General features: G+C 31.8%; 1 long non-coding RNA gene across 1 annotated transcript; it reads right to left on the bottom strand.

Moving 5' to 3' along the window:
• Positions 1-2,073: 2,073 nt before the first annotated feature.
• On the bottom strand, positions 2,074-6,001 carry LOC130655987 (uncharacterized). The gene is made up of 3 exons (XR_008984804.1): positions 5,087-6,001; positions 2,365-2,490; positions 2,074-2,218 (listed from the first exon to the last, which is right to left on the bottom strand). It is a non-coding gene; the product is annotated as an uncharacterized LOC130655987 (long non-coding RNA).
• Between the last annotated feature and the right edge of the window lie 5,548 nt (positions 6,002-11,549).

Raw genomic sequence — 11,549 nt, 5'->3', positions numbered from 1 at the left:
AAAAACTTATCCCGAAGCAGTTGTATCTAATGTAATTAATAACACACAGCGAAATTTCAACATTCAAAATGCCGACACTGTTTCTGAAGAAGACACCAATGAATCTCCAATAACACCTTTCATGGTTTTTATTCTGTCAAGTCTGGCTACGGGAAAATAAATAAGGTTAATTTCGTTTAAGAAAAGCGAATTAGAAAATAATGGTAACTGCTTAGTAAAGCGTCTAACACTTTTAAACAGTTTCTATCAGCCAATGTCAAGCCACGCATTGCTGATCAATGTAAAATGTTATGTTTGCTATTTTCTGTGAAATAGAACCAAGGATGAACACAACATGGTGTTGTGTACAAATATACTTGTCCGGTGGAATAGTGCGATGCTACATACATTGGTGAAACAGCCAGGAGGCTTAATGAAAGATAGACCACCAAAAACGCGATAAGAACTCTCACATCCTAAAACATTCAGTCATTGAGAATTACCAACTTGGTGAACAAAAGAACTTCAGTATTTTGATAGATAATGTTCACCACTTTAAAAAGAAAAAAATAGCTGAGGCCATGTATATTTGTGATAACAGTCCCACGCTTAATGTACAGGGATTATCTGTTCCATTGAAATTGTTTTAAGATAAATATTATTATAGTCAACAAGGGGAGGAGTGCATTTGTGCACCGCGCGGTGGACGTTACCCTCACCAACGGTATATAGTTTATATACCTTTGGGTATGCCGTTATGTGTTATATGTTTCGTTAAGTATTGTTTTATACGTCCTCTGTGTATTGCGTAGTTGTTGAAAATTATATTTAAAAAACTTTTGAGATAATTGTAACAATTTACGTTGATAATTGTCTTGTAGTAACAAGACGAAATATCCGTTAAAATAAAATAAAAAATGTCATCATCAATCAAACTTCTCGTATTTATTTTTATTGTGAAGTTATATACCGAATTAATATATAAGACTAATTAAGCAAGAACATATTTGTTAATATCGATCTGCTTGTGCTAAGGCACTTGCCATTGTATAACTGGATGTCAGTTGAGCTTGCTGCAATTTTTGGTTATATAAATTGGCAAAACAGTAACAGCTAGTGGATTTCAATAATCAGTTTCTTCACTAAAAAACAATTAATCTTTAAGAATCTTGCTATTAGATCACAGAAATGTTACACGAAAAAACTTTGGAAATGAATACAATTAATTTGGAAACTATGAATTTTAGGAAAAGTAATAGCAAACAGAGAAATATATCACCTAGCAGTCATAATATGTATTGTAAAGAAACAAATAACAACAACATGATCAACACTAACATTTTATTCCAATACATGGAAAAAGAGTTTGGCAGTACTTTTAAGCTCTATCATGTGTACAGGTAGTGGCATAAAAAGACACCTTAGTCATTAAAGGTACTGCAAAAAAACTTTCATAACAAAAGAACCATCCAGTATGTAAATTCTCTTACAATTCTGCCTCAAACCACTGATGGTGATTTATATTTAATGTGGTCTGTGCTCAATGGATTTCAGGATGGACCAGGTTTCCAGTGTTTAGCTCCCATTGCTACAAAAATCTTTATGAAATGACAAACTAACTAGACAATGGGGGGACATTGAACTTATAATCTCAAGTAGAGGAGATGATTCAAACGCTCTACCGACAGAGCTGCACTAAATCCATCATCTTTTTAAGAACTTATGGGAACACGACCTTATATTTGCTGCAATGATTTCCACAACATAGCTTAGTACACCTTTTTTGCTTGACATGACATTCATACTCTTTTTAGAAAGATTGCAGTTCCCGAGCATTAACAAATGTAAAAATAACATTTTGCATTGATTATAATGTTTTGTTAGAAACAGCATCCATACTTTTACTAACAGCGCGTGAAACCGCCACAGCATTGACCCAATTCTTATATTGATTTTCACCACACAGTGTTCTGTTAAAGGCACATAAGACGTATATTGGTTCCATGGTTACAGAACTCTTATGCACACATTCGCTAAAATTTTCAAGAGGGGAAAGCAAATACACAGTTTGTGCTTGCTATCAACGACACAGTATCCATAAATTCGGCAGATTTTTTTAAAAAAATTATATTTGGCGCACTTTTTTACATGTGTTGTAAACGACTCAGCATCCATACATTTCTTAGATTGTTTTTCACTGATCATTCACTCGTTCGTTGTAATGTAATCAGTTTCTCCACTAAAAAACAAAACACAAAACAATAAAATATTGAAGCAATTCTCCGGAATTTGCAGACAATACATAGAGGTCTAATAGTATTCTAAAAGATGTGTTCACATATTTCTATTTGAGGAGTCTACAGCAATAAAAAAGCAAGGACTTACATTTACATTGTATGGATCTTCGTTTAATATTATTCTTACGATTTTTCATATCAGTAATTGGCTGTCTGTTCTATATTACCAAAAATACAATTTAGCAAAGCAAAAAAATGAATGCCAAGATTTAACCTAAATATAACGTAAATATTTCTTAATAACCCTAGAAGGACACTGGTCTCTGCTTCATGTACAATAAAAATATAAAGTAAAAGAACGTTTTAGTCCAAAGTAAAAGTCTGCATAACTTTTTAAACAGTTGTGTGAAAGTTTAACAAACATTTAAGAAATTTCCTCAAATAATTATTTTTAACGTTGCAAAAATAAGAAATATAAAAACATTTATATATATGCAAATAGTAATGAATGGAAACATTTAAGAAGTTTCCTCAAATAATTTTTTTTTAATGCTGGAAATATATAAATAAAAAAACCCATCTATTCATGCATGCAGATAGTAATGAATGGAAACTCGTTGTTCTTAATTGAAAAAAATTTTTTATATAGAAAAATCCTAGTTGGTACACATTGCATTTTTGCTGTTTTTTAGGCTGAATCAAAAAGAAAAACATTTATGTGGAGTATTTGTTCCACTAGTGCTATTGGCTTTATACGATAGGTTATAACTGTGTGCCGTTTTCATGAATACAAATAGGTCCAGAATCAATTTTTAAAAGCCAATTGCTCTTTTCAAGTACAAGTTTCAGGAATTTCATAAAGTTTCTTCATTGACGGTATTTTTTGGGCTTGGTGACTTGTTGATTATATTTTCAGCCTGAACACATATGTATTGGTTTTGACGCACAATCAAATACTTGCAACACTGACACTGGTCCATTGTGGCCAAAAAGTAGCGATGTATGTCACTCACTAACTGCAATGCTTGTTGATTCTTTTTTCCTTATTGCTTTATAAAAATCCAAACAATGTTTTCAATTCTGTTGACATGGTCACAAAAAGACAAAAAGAAATAACAGACTTCGTAGACTACACATTCATTGAGAAAATTGTATTACATCCAGACTATTAGAGAACTCTATTTCAATTAAATTTTAACAAAGTTTTGTGATATATAGTATGATTTTCATTAAGTATATGCGGGAATATTGGAATACCATGCTTGACTCTGTACAGTTAATCAGTTAAAGCTAAGATGTTAATGGATAACAATATAGAACCACTGAATTACGTTTCACATGAATTAAATTCCATGTGGACTATTTTTTTTTGTGGATGCCACATCGTCTGTAATTAGTTTGCAGATATTTTTTGAGCTGATTAATTAATGTGAATAACTGTTTTTTGTAGACAGACTTAGTTCAAATATCTCAAGTGGACTTAATTTGACAATTTTTTTAAACAACAATACCATGAATTTTACCCATGCTAAACATAATTCACGGAATACAAACACTGTGATCAGTAGGAAACGCATGTTTGGCCAATGTAGCTTTGATACACAAAGAAATATTGACATAAATTCTGTATTTTTTCTTAAAAAAAACAAAAAAATGTTCCCTGATTTTTAAAATGTATGTTGGGTTTATAGTTAACGGACTAGTTTTTATGTGTCTTGAGCCATCGTGACAACGTTTTGCAAAATAGAAAATGTTTGGTGGCTAATCCTGCTGGAAAAGGTTTTAATATGGTGTAGTTATTTCGTGCTTTTTTCACCGCTACTTGTGAGATTTTAAAATATATGTTCAGGTAGGGGGTACAGTACATCTGAATAAAGCACTCCGCCATGATGTGTGACGGTTTAAGTGATCCAACTGGCATTCAATGTCTTATAAATAACTCAATTTTATTTGAATCGCACTTGCAGAAAACTTCTTTCTATAACAACTCAACAGAGTTTTAGTATAACGTATATCTGCACTAATCACTAGATGAATGGCAGGGTTTAACTGCATTTAACGCTCAAACTGTCGTTTAACATAGATATTGAGGTCAACATACCCATACTCATCGAAAAGGATTGGAATGAGTACTATTACAGGGAGCTGTTACAATTCAGGCATGAGCCATCTAACGAAGTGGACGGAAATGCAATAGCAATAATAAGAACTGATTCTTTACAAAACGAAAGCATTGTTGTACACATGCCACAAAACATATCAAAAATATTTTTCATGTTCTTGAAAGTCTCGAACACTTCGATTACAGCTTAGGTTTGTGGAAAGAGAGTTAATCGTGGAGGTGGATATGGTCTGGAAATACCAGTTGTGTATAAGTTTTATGGACAAGAAAAATTGATTGACTGGTTTGCGAAGAAGATTGAGACTGTAAAAGCAGACATTTCCTGTAAAGTTTTAAAGTGTTTAAAATAGATATTTTAAAATTAAATGCTTATCTCTAATTTTTTGGATTGTACGCTAATTGGAGAGAAAAAAAGCCTATAGTTGCCATTTCGTGCAAAAAAATTTGTCCGCTCGAGTGTCCGTTAATTAAGTGTCCGCTAATTGAAGAGAATACTGTATACATTTATTTTCAGCAGCGTTTTAAGCTCTACTCAATAAAGGCGACGGGGAAACACGGGGAAAATTTTTTTTTTGTGTATATACTAAGTAGATTTTTCTGCGGGCCTTATCGACTAGTGTAGGTGCTTACACGATTTCAACTGAGTTAACTATTTTTACTCGCTAAACGACAAAATTACAAGACGAAATTTAAGCAACAAATTACACATGTAAGATGACATAAAATATAATAAGAAATAAACACTTACTAGATATATAGTGGCGTAAGCCAAGCCAACTACATGTGAGAGAAAACAACTAAAACAGACGCTGAGATACAGGACAACTCCTGTGATGTATGAAAGAAAAATTTCACTCAACAGCAAATTTTATACAAAAATGTATGTTCGACTCTGTCATTACATGTTGAAGACTGAATGCGCAGAAAAAAGATGTGCAAGATGTGCAGAAAATTTAACTAAAAATAGTACCAAAATTACAATTATTCTCTTTACATAATTAACACGGGACAATACATCACAACACAAAACTAACAAAATGCATCTTGTTCTCCACCGCAGAGCGAACTCTACAGCAGAGCACATACGCGACACCACAAGGACAATACAAATGACGTATCAAAATAAATGTCAATACGGCCGGAAATTCATGTAGGCTGTTGTTTTGTGAGCTACTTTACGTATCCGCACCCTAAGCAACGTTCATTTACACATATGCGCATTAGAAAAGATAGAATTATCACATTTATGTTATCTTAAAATAACTCGAGTTATCTTACAATCAAGACATTTATGTGAATATACACGCATTCCGAAATCACATTAATAGAGTTATCTTAAGATAGCACTTGTTATCTTAAAATAACTTTATTAATGTGACTTTTGAATGCCGTAGGGCTGAGCCGAAACCAAACCATCGCGCTATCGCAATTAAAAAAGGTATTAAAATTAAAAACTTAAATTGAAAGTTAAAAACTCTAATTTAGTATTTTTAGAAAAAACAACTTTTCTTTTTTATTTCCAGATCTCCTTCCTGGTTATTTCTTGAAGTTGGATATGTCAGGTTAACAATAACAAATTTTGAAGAGGTTTTTCTGTTTGTGTAAAATCTTTCTGACGCTATACGTTAATTATTTACTAAGGGTAATCAATTTCATTGTAGCGCGCTCTCAAAATGAGCCCTAAAAGAAAGCCAGCCCATAGCAAAAAATGGCTATAAATATTTCATAAGTTATTAAATGTTTCAATCCAAATATTAAATTATTACGGTTCTTGACATTCCTTTACATTTAGGGGATCGTGTGCGCGGGGTTGATGATGGGCTATGTTACGGTAATCCCCTAAAAATAAGTTAATAAAAAGGGAGAAGAAAAACGCGAATGATCTGAAAAAGATCCTGAATCTAAACATAGATCTTGATAAACGTAGGTCTCTTTTAATGTGTTTTTTTGTGAACTAAAAAATCTCACTATAGGAGTCTCAAAGGCTCTTTATAGGAGAACAGAGGTTTCTACTGTTACATGTATGTTAGCAATTTATTATGTATAAATATGCCTCAGGGTAAGATATCAAAGTTTCCAATAATCTGTTAGGTTTACTGAATTTTGTTTGATCTGACCTACATACTAACTATGAGTATAGCCTAACGCAACTATGACATCATAACCATTGAAACTTTAAATTGCTTCTAGTCAACATTAGAGTAAAAATAAATAATAAAAACATGTCTGTCATGTCACATCATACTTCATTTTAAGTGAAGAAAATAAAAAAAAAAGTTTGACCTTTGTTTCCCATTACCGCGAACGTTTGTCTGTTTTATATAATAATGTTTTGAGTAAAAAATTTTGGAATGAATTTCTCTACAAATTGTCATTTTGCTCGATATTCAGCAAATTATAAAGTGTAACCTTTCTGGAGTATGGCATTGAAAAATAGGTGCAACTTACACTCGTTTTTCCGTAGTATATTTCGTGCACATTAACCAATCACAGAAAAACTTAACCACATAAGAATATAAAAACCATTTCCGTTAAGGTGGATTTCCACTTAAAATCAAACAAATCGGAAAAAAGCAATAAAAATACTGAAATTTGATTAAATATCTGCTAATTATTTTGTTTTTAAAATTTTTTGTTCCTGAAAGTTGACTGGCTTTAAACCTTTCTGCTTTCTTAGCATTGAAATAATCCACTCCGCCGCTATTCCTTTGCAGGCTTAATTTTGTTTTAAAAAGATTTAATCTTTGACGTCAGTTAACTAGAGAATTGATATTAAAACTGGCTGAACTGACTTGAACAACGCTCAATCAATAGTCATGATAATGCCAAACCTACAATCTTGGGCGACGTTTTTGGTTATAAAATATGGTGTAGGTAGGACCAGCTCATACACGTTGTTAACATTTCTGAAAGTACTGAGAGAAAAAGATATTTTTATTTTCCCATTTTTTGCTAAAATTGACCCAGTCCCAAGTCATTTAACGTACAAAACGCCTCAGATTATTCTGGGGCCTGTTAACAATACAGTTGATAACTCCAGCATTCATTTTATCAAATCACTTTCTCGAGTCTCTTGAACTTTCGTTAATACTTCATGGAGAAAGACATAAACAGAAAAATAACTGATACAAATATAATCTGATTTCTAACATATATACATTGTGCTTTTAAACAATTTTGGCAGAGCTACATATCAGTCCAGAACCTTTAGGACTGTGAAATATTTCTGCCAAGTAATTGTAAAAAATGTTTAGTAAAATAAAAAAAATAATAAACCTTTGTAAATAAGCAAAATAGAAAGAAAATAAAACACTTCAACACTACAAAACAAAAGTAAGTTCAAATAAAAAAGATATCGTTCTAAATTTTAAACACTTTCTAGACAAAACAGTGATTTTATATATGTCCTTTTTGTTTTTCGACCAATAACAGCCTTGACAAATTGTGCACTTAATAAGGTTCAGCATAATTAACGTAATATATATCTACGATATCTCCAAAATTACATAAGATGTAAACTACATTTATTAAAACGCTTAACGTATTTGTCCGAATCATGCTACTAGACACAAAAAGTTATTAAACAAAACAAAGAAGCACGACATTTTATAGTTTGTTACCACTTGCTATTTTAATATAACGCAGTAAAAAAAAGGAGGTAATTCAGCACGTCTTTTATCTCATTTTCTTTTCCGCTTCCCTTCCACCCTCTCATTAGCGCTCAGGCTGTCAAATAGTATAACGCTTTCTAAACGTAAGTGTAATACAGCTAGTTATTTATATACTAGTTTATACTTCATGCATTTTTAGCACAAAGTGTAGATTATGAACGATTAGTTAGTGCAACACTCCAGTTCTATAAAACATCGCCTAAAAATTTTCTAAAGAGATTCTATTTCGTCGGAATTTTTTTTTATACGCCGGTTTTTACAACGGGAAATGTAATTGTTTTGTTATGAATTGGTGTATTGGTATTATTTTGTTTTAATCTGCAACATTTTTTAAAAAATTAGGGTGATAAGAATGCACGAAAAAAACTTCGATATTTCGACTTACAAGAACACCGTCAAGGAATATTAGAGCCAGTATTAAACACTGCAGGACCTCTGAAGCAAGTTATATATATCCTAACATGGGGAGCAATGATTAGTGCATATTATAGTATCAGGATACGAAATTGTAGGAATCCCGCAACCCCCCCTTGCCTCTGCATTCCACCACGCCACACGCATATTGATGTTAAAAATTCCCAATTAGAAATATTGTCGTCCCAAAGTTTACAAAATTAAAGATAATCTTTGAAGCTCAAAAATAAACAACTTAGCTTTGGTCTAATTTAGGTAACGCAGTAGTGTTCATCTTATTGGCGTATAGATATTTGAAAATATAAAAAATCAAACAAAAACAATAGGGATAATACTAATGATTTGTCAAACTACAGAGTACCACTGTTTATTCAACATGCTGTCGTCGAGTGTTTATTGTAGCCTCTTTGCAACGGTTGTTGGTTTTCGACTAGTGACTTACACGAAAGTCAAGCTAATGGCGGGGGAAAATGTATGATCACTGAGGACAAAAACAACAAACTTAAATCATCTTAAATATCACACTGGACATCCAAATACAAATGACAGAAAAGTCCCATATATAGCTTTATTACCCAGGTAAAGGGCGGCATGTCATTGGTTACAACTTACGTCATAGCGGGCAATAGCAACCGTGTTTAAAGTTTTAATAATCCATATAACATATACTATTATTGTATTACCGAATACTACAAGGTATTACAGTATATTACTAAATACTACAAGGTATTACAGTGTATTACCGAATACTACAAGGCATTGCAGTATATTACTGAATACTACAAGGTATTACAGTGTATTACTGAATACTACAAGGTATTACAGTGTATCACCGAATACTACAAGGCATTACAGTATATTACCGAATACTACAAGGTATTACAGTGTATTACTAAATACTACAAAGTATTACCGAATACTACAAGGTATTACAGTATATTACTGAATACTACAAGGTATTACAGTGTATTACCGAATACTACAAGGCATTACAGTATATTACTGAATACTACAAGGTATTACAGTGTACTACTGAATACTACAAAGTATTACAGTGTATTACCGAATACTACAAGGTATTACAGTGTATTACTGAATACTACAAAGTATTACAGTGTATTACCGAATACTACAAGGTATTACAGTATATTACTGAATACTACAAGGTATTACAGTGTATTACTAAATACTACAAAGTATTACTGAATACTACAAAGTATTACAGTGTATTACTGAATACTACAAGGAATTACAGTGTATTACCAAATACTACAAGGCATTACAGTGTATTACTGAATACTACAAGGTATCACAGTGTATTACCGAATACTACAAGGCATTACAGTGTATTACCGAATACTACAAGGTATTACAGTGTATTACTAAATACTACAAAGTATTACTGAATACTACAAAGTATTACAGTGTATTACTGAATACTACAAGGTATTACAGTGTATTACCAAATACTACAAGGCATTACAGTGTATTACTGAATACTACAAGGTATTACAGTGTATTACTGAATACTACAAGGTATTACAGTGTATTACTGAATACTACAAGGTATTACAGTGTATTACCGAATACTACAAGGCATTACAGTATATTACCGAATACTACAAGGTATTACAGTGTATTACTAAATACTACAAAGTATTACTGAATACTACAAAGTATTACAGTGTATTACTGAATACTACAAGGTATTACAGTATATTACTGAATACTACAAGGTATTACAGTGTATTACTGAATACTACAAAGTATTGCAGTGTATTACCGAATACTACAAGGTATTACAGTATATTACTGAATACTACAAGGTATTACAGTGTATTACCGAATACTACAAGGCATTACAGTATATTACTGAATACTACAAGGTATTACAGTGTACTACTGAATACTACAAAGTATTACAGTGTATTACCGAATACTACAAGGTATTACAGTATATTACTGAATACTACAAGGTATTACAGTGTATTGCCGAATACTACAAGGTATTACAGTATATTACTGAATACTACAAGGTATTACAGTGTATTACCGAATACTACAAGGCATTACAGTATATTACTGAATACTACAAGGTATTACAGTGTACTACTGAATACTACAAAGTATTACAGTGTATTACCGAATACTACAAAGTATTACAGTATATTACTGAATACTACAAGGTATTACAGTGTATTACCGAATACTACAAGGCATTACAGTGTATTACTGAATACTACAAGGTATTACAGTGTATTACCGAATACTACAAGGCATTACAGTATATTACCGAATACTACAAGGTATTACAGTGTATTACTAAATACTACAAAGTATTACTGAATACTACAAAGTATTACAGTGTATTACTGAATACTACAAGGTATTACAGTGTATTACCGAATACTACAAGGTATTACAGTATATTACTGAATACTACAAGGTATTACAGTGTATTACCGAATACTACAAGGCATTACAGTATATTACTGAATACTACAAGGTATTACAGTGTATTACTGAATACTACAAGGTATTACAGTGTATTACCGAATACTACAAGGCATTACAGTATATTACCGAATACTACAAGGTATTACAGTGTATTACTAAATACTACAAAGTATTACTGAATACTACAAAGTATTACAGTGTATTACTGAATACTACAAGGTATTACAGTGTATTACCGAATACTACAAGGTATTACAGTATATTACTGAATACTACAAGGTATTACAGTGTATTACCGAATACTACAAGGCATTACAGTATATTACTGAATACTACAAGGTATTACAGTATATTACTGAATGCTACAAGGTATTACAGTGTATTACCGAATACTACAAGGCATTACAGTATATTACTGAATACTACAAGGTATTACAGTGTACTACTGAATACTACAAAGTATTACAGTGTATTACCGAATACTACAAGGTATTACAGTGTATTACTGAATACTACAAAGTATTACAGTGTATTACCGAATACTACAAGGTATTACAGTATATTACTGAATACTACAAGGTATTACAGTGTATTACCGAATACTACAAGGTATTACAGTGTATTACTGAATACTACAAAGTATTACAGTGTATTACCGAATACTACAAG

The sequence above is a fragment of the Hydractinia symbiolongicarpus genome, chromosome 8 (assembly GCF_029227915.1).
Source record: "Hydractinia symbiolongicarpus strain clone_291-10 chromosome 8, HSymV2.1, whole genome shotgun sequence".
Lineage (NCBI taxonomy): Eukaryota > Metazoa > Cnidaria > Hydrozoa > Anthoathecata > Hydractiniidae > Hydractinia > Hydractinia symbiolongicarpus.
This window is presented reverse-complemented; position numbering and strand designations above follow the sequence as displayed.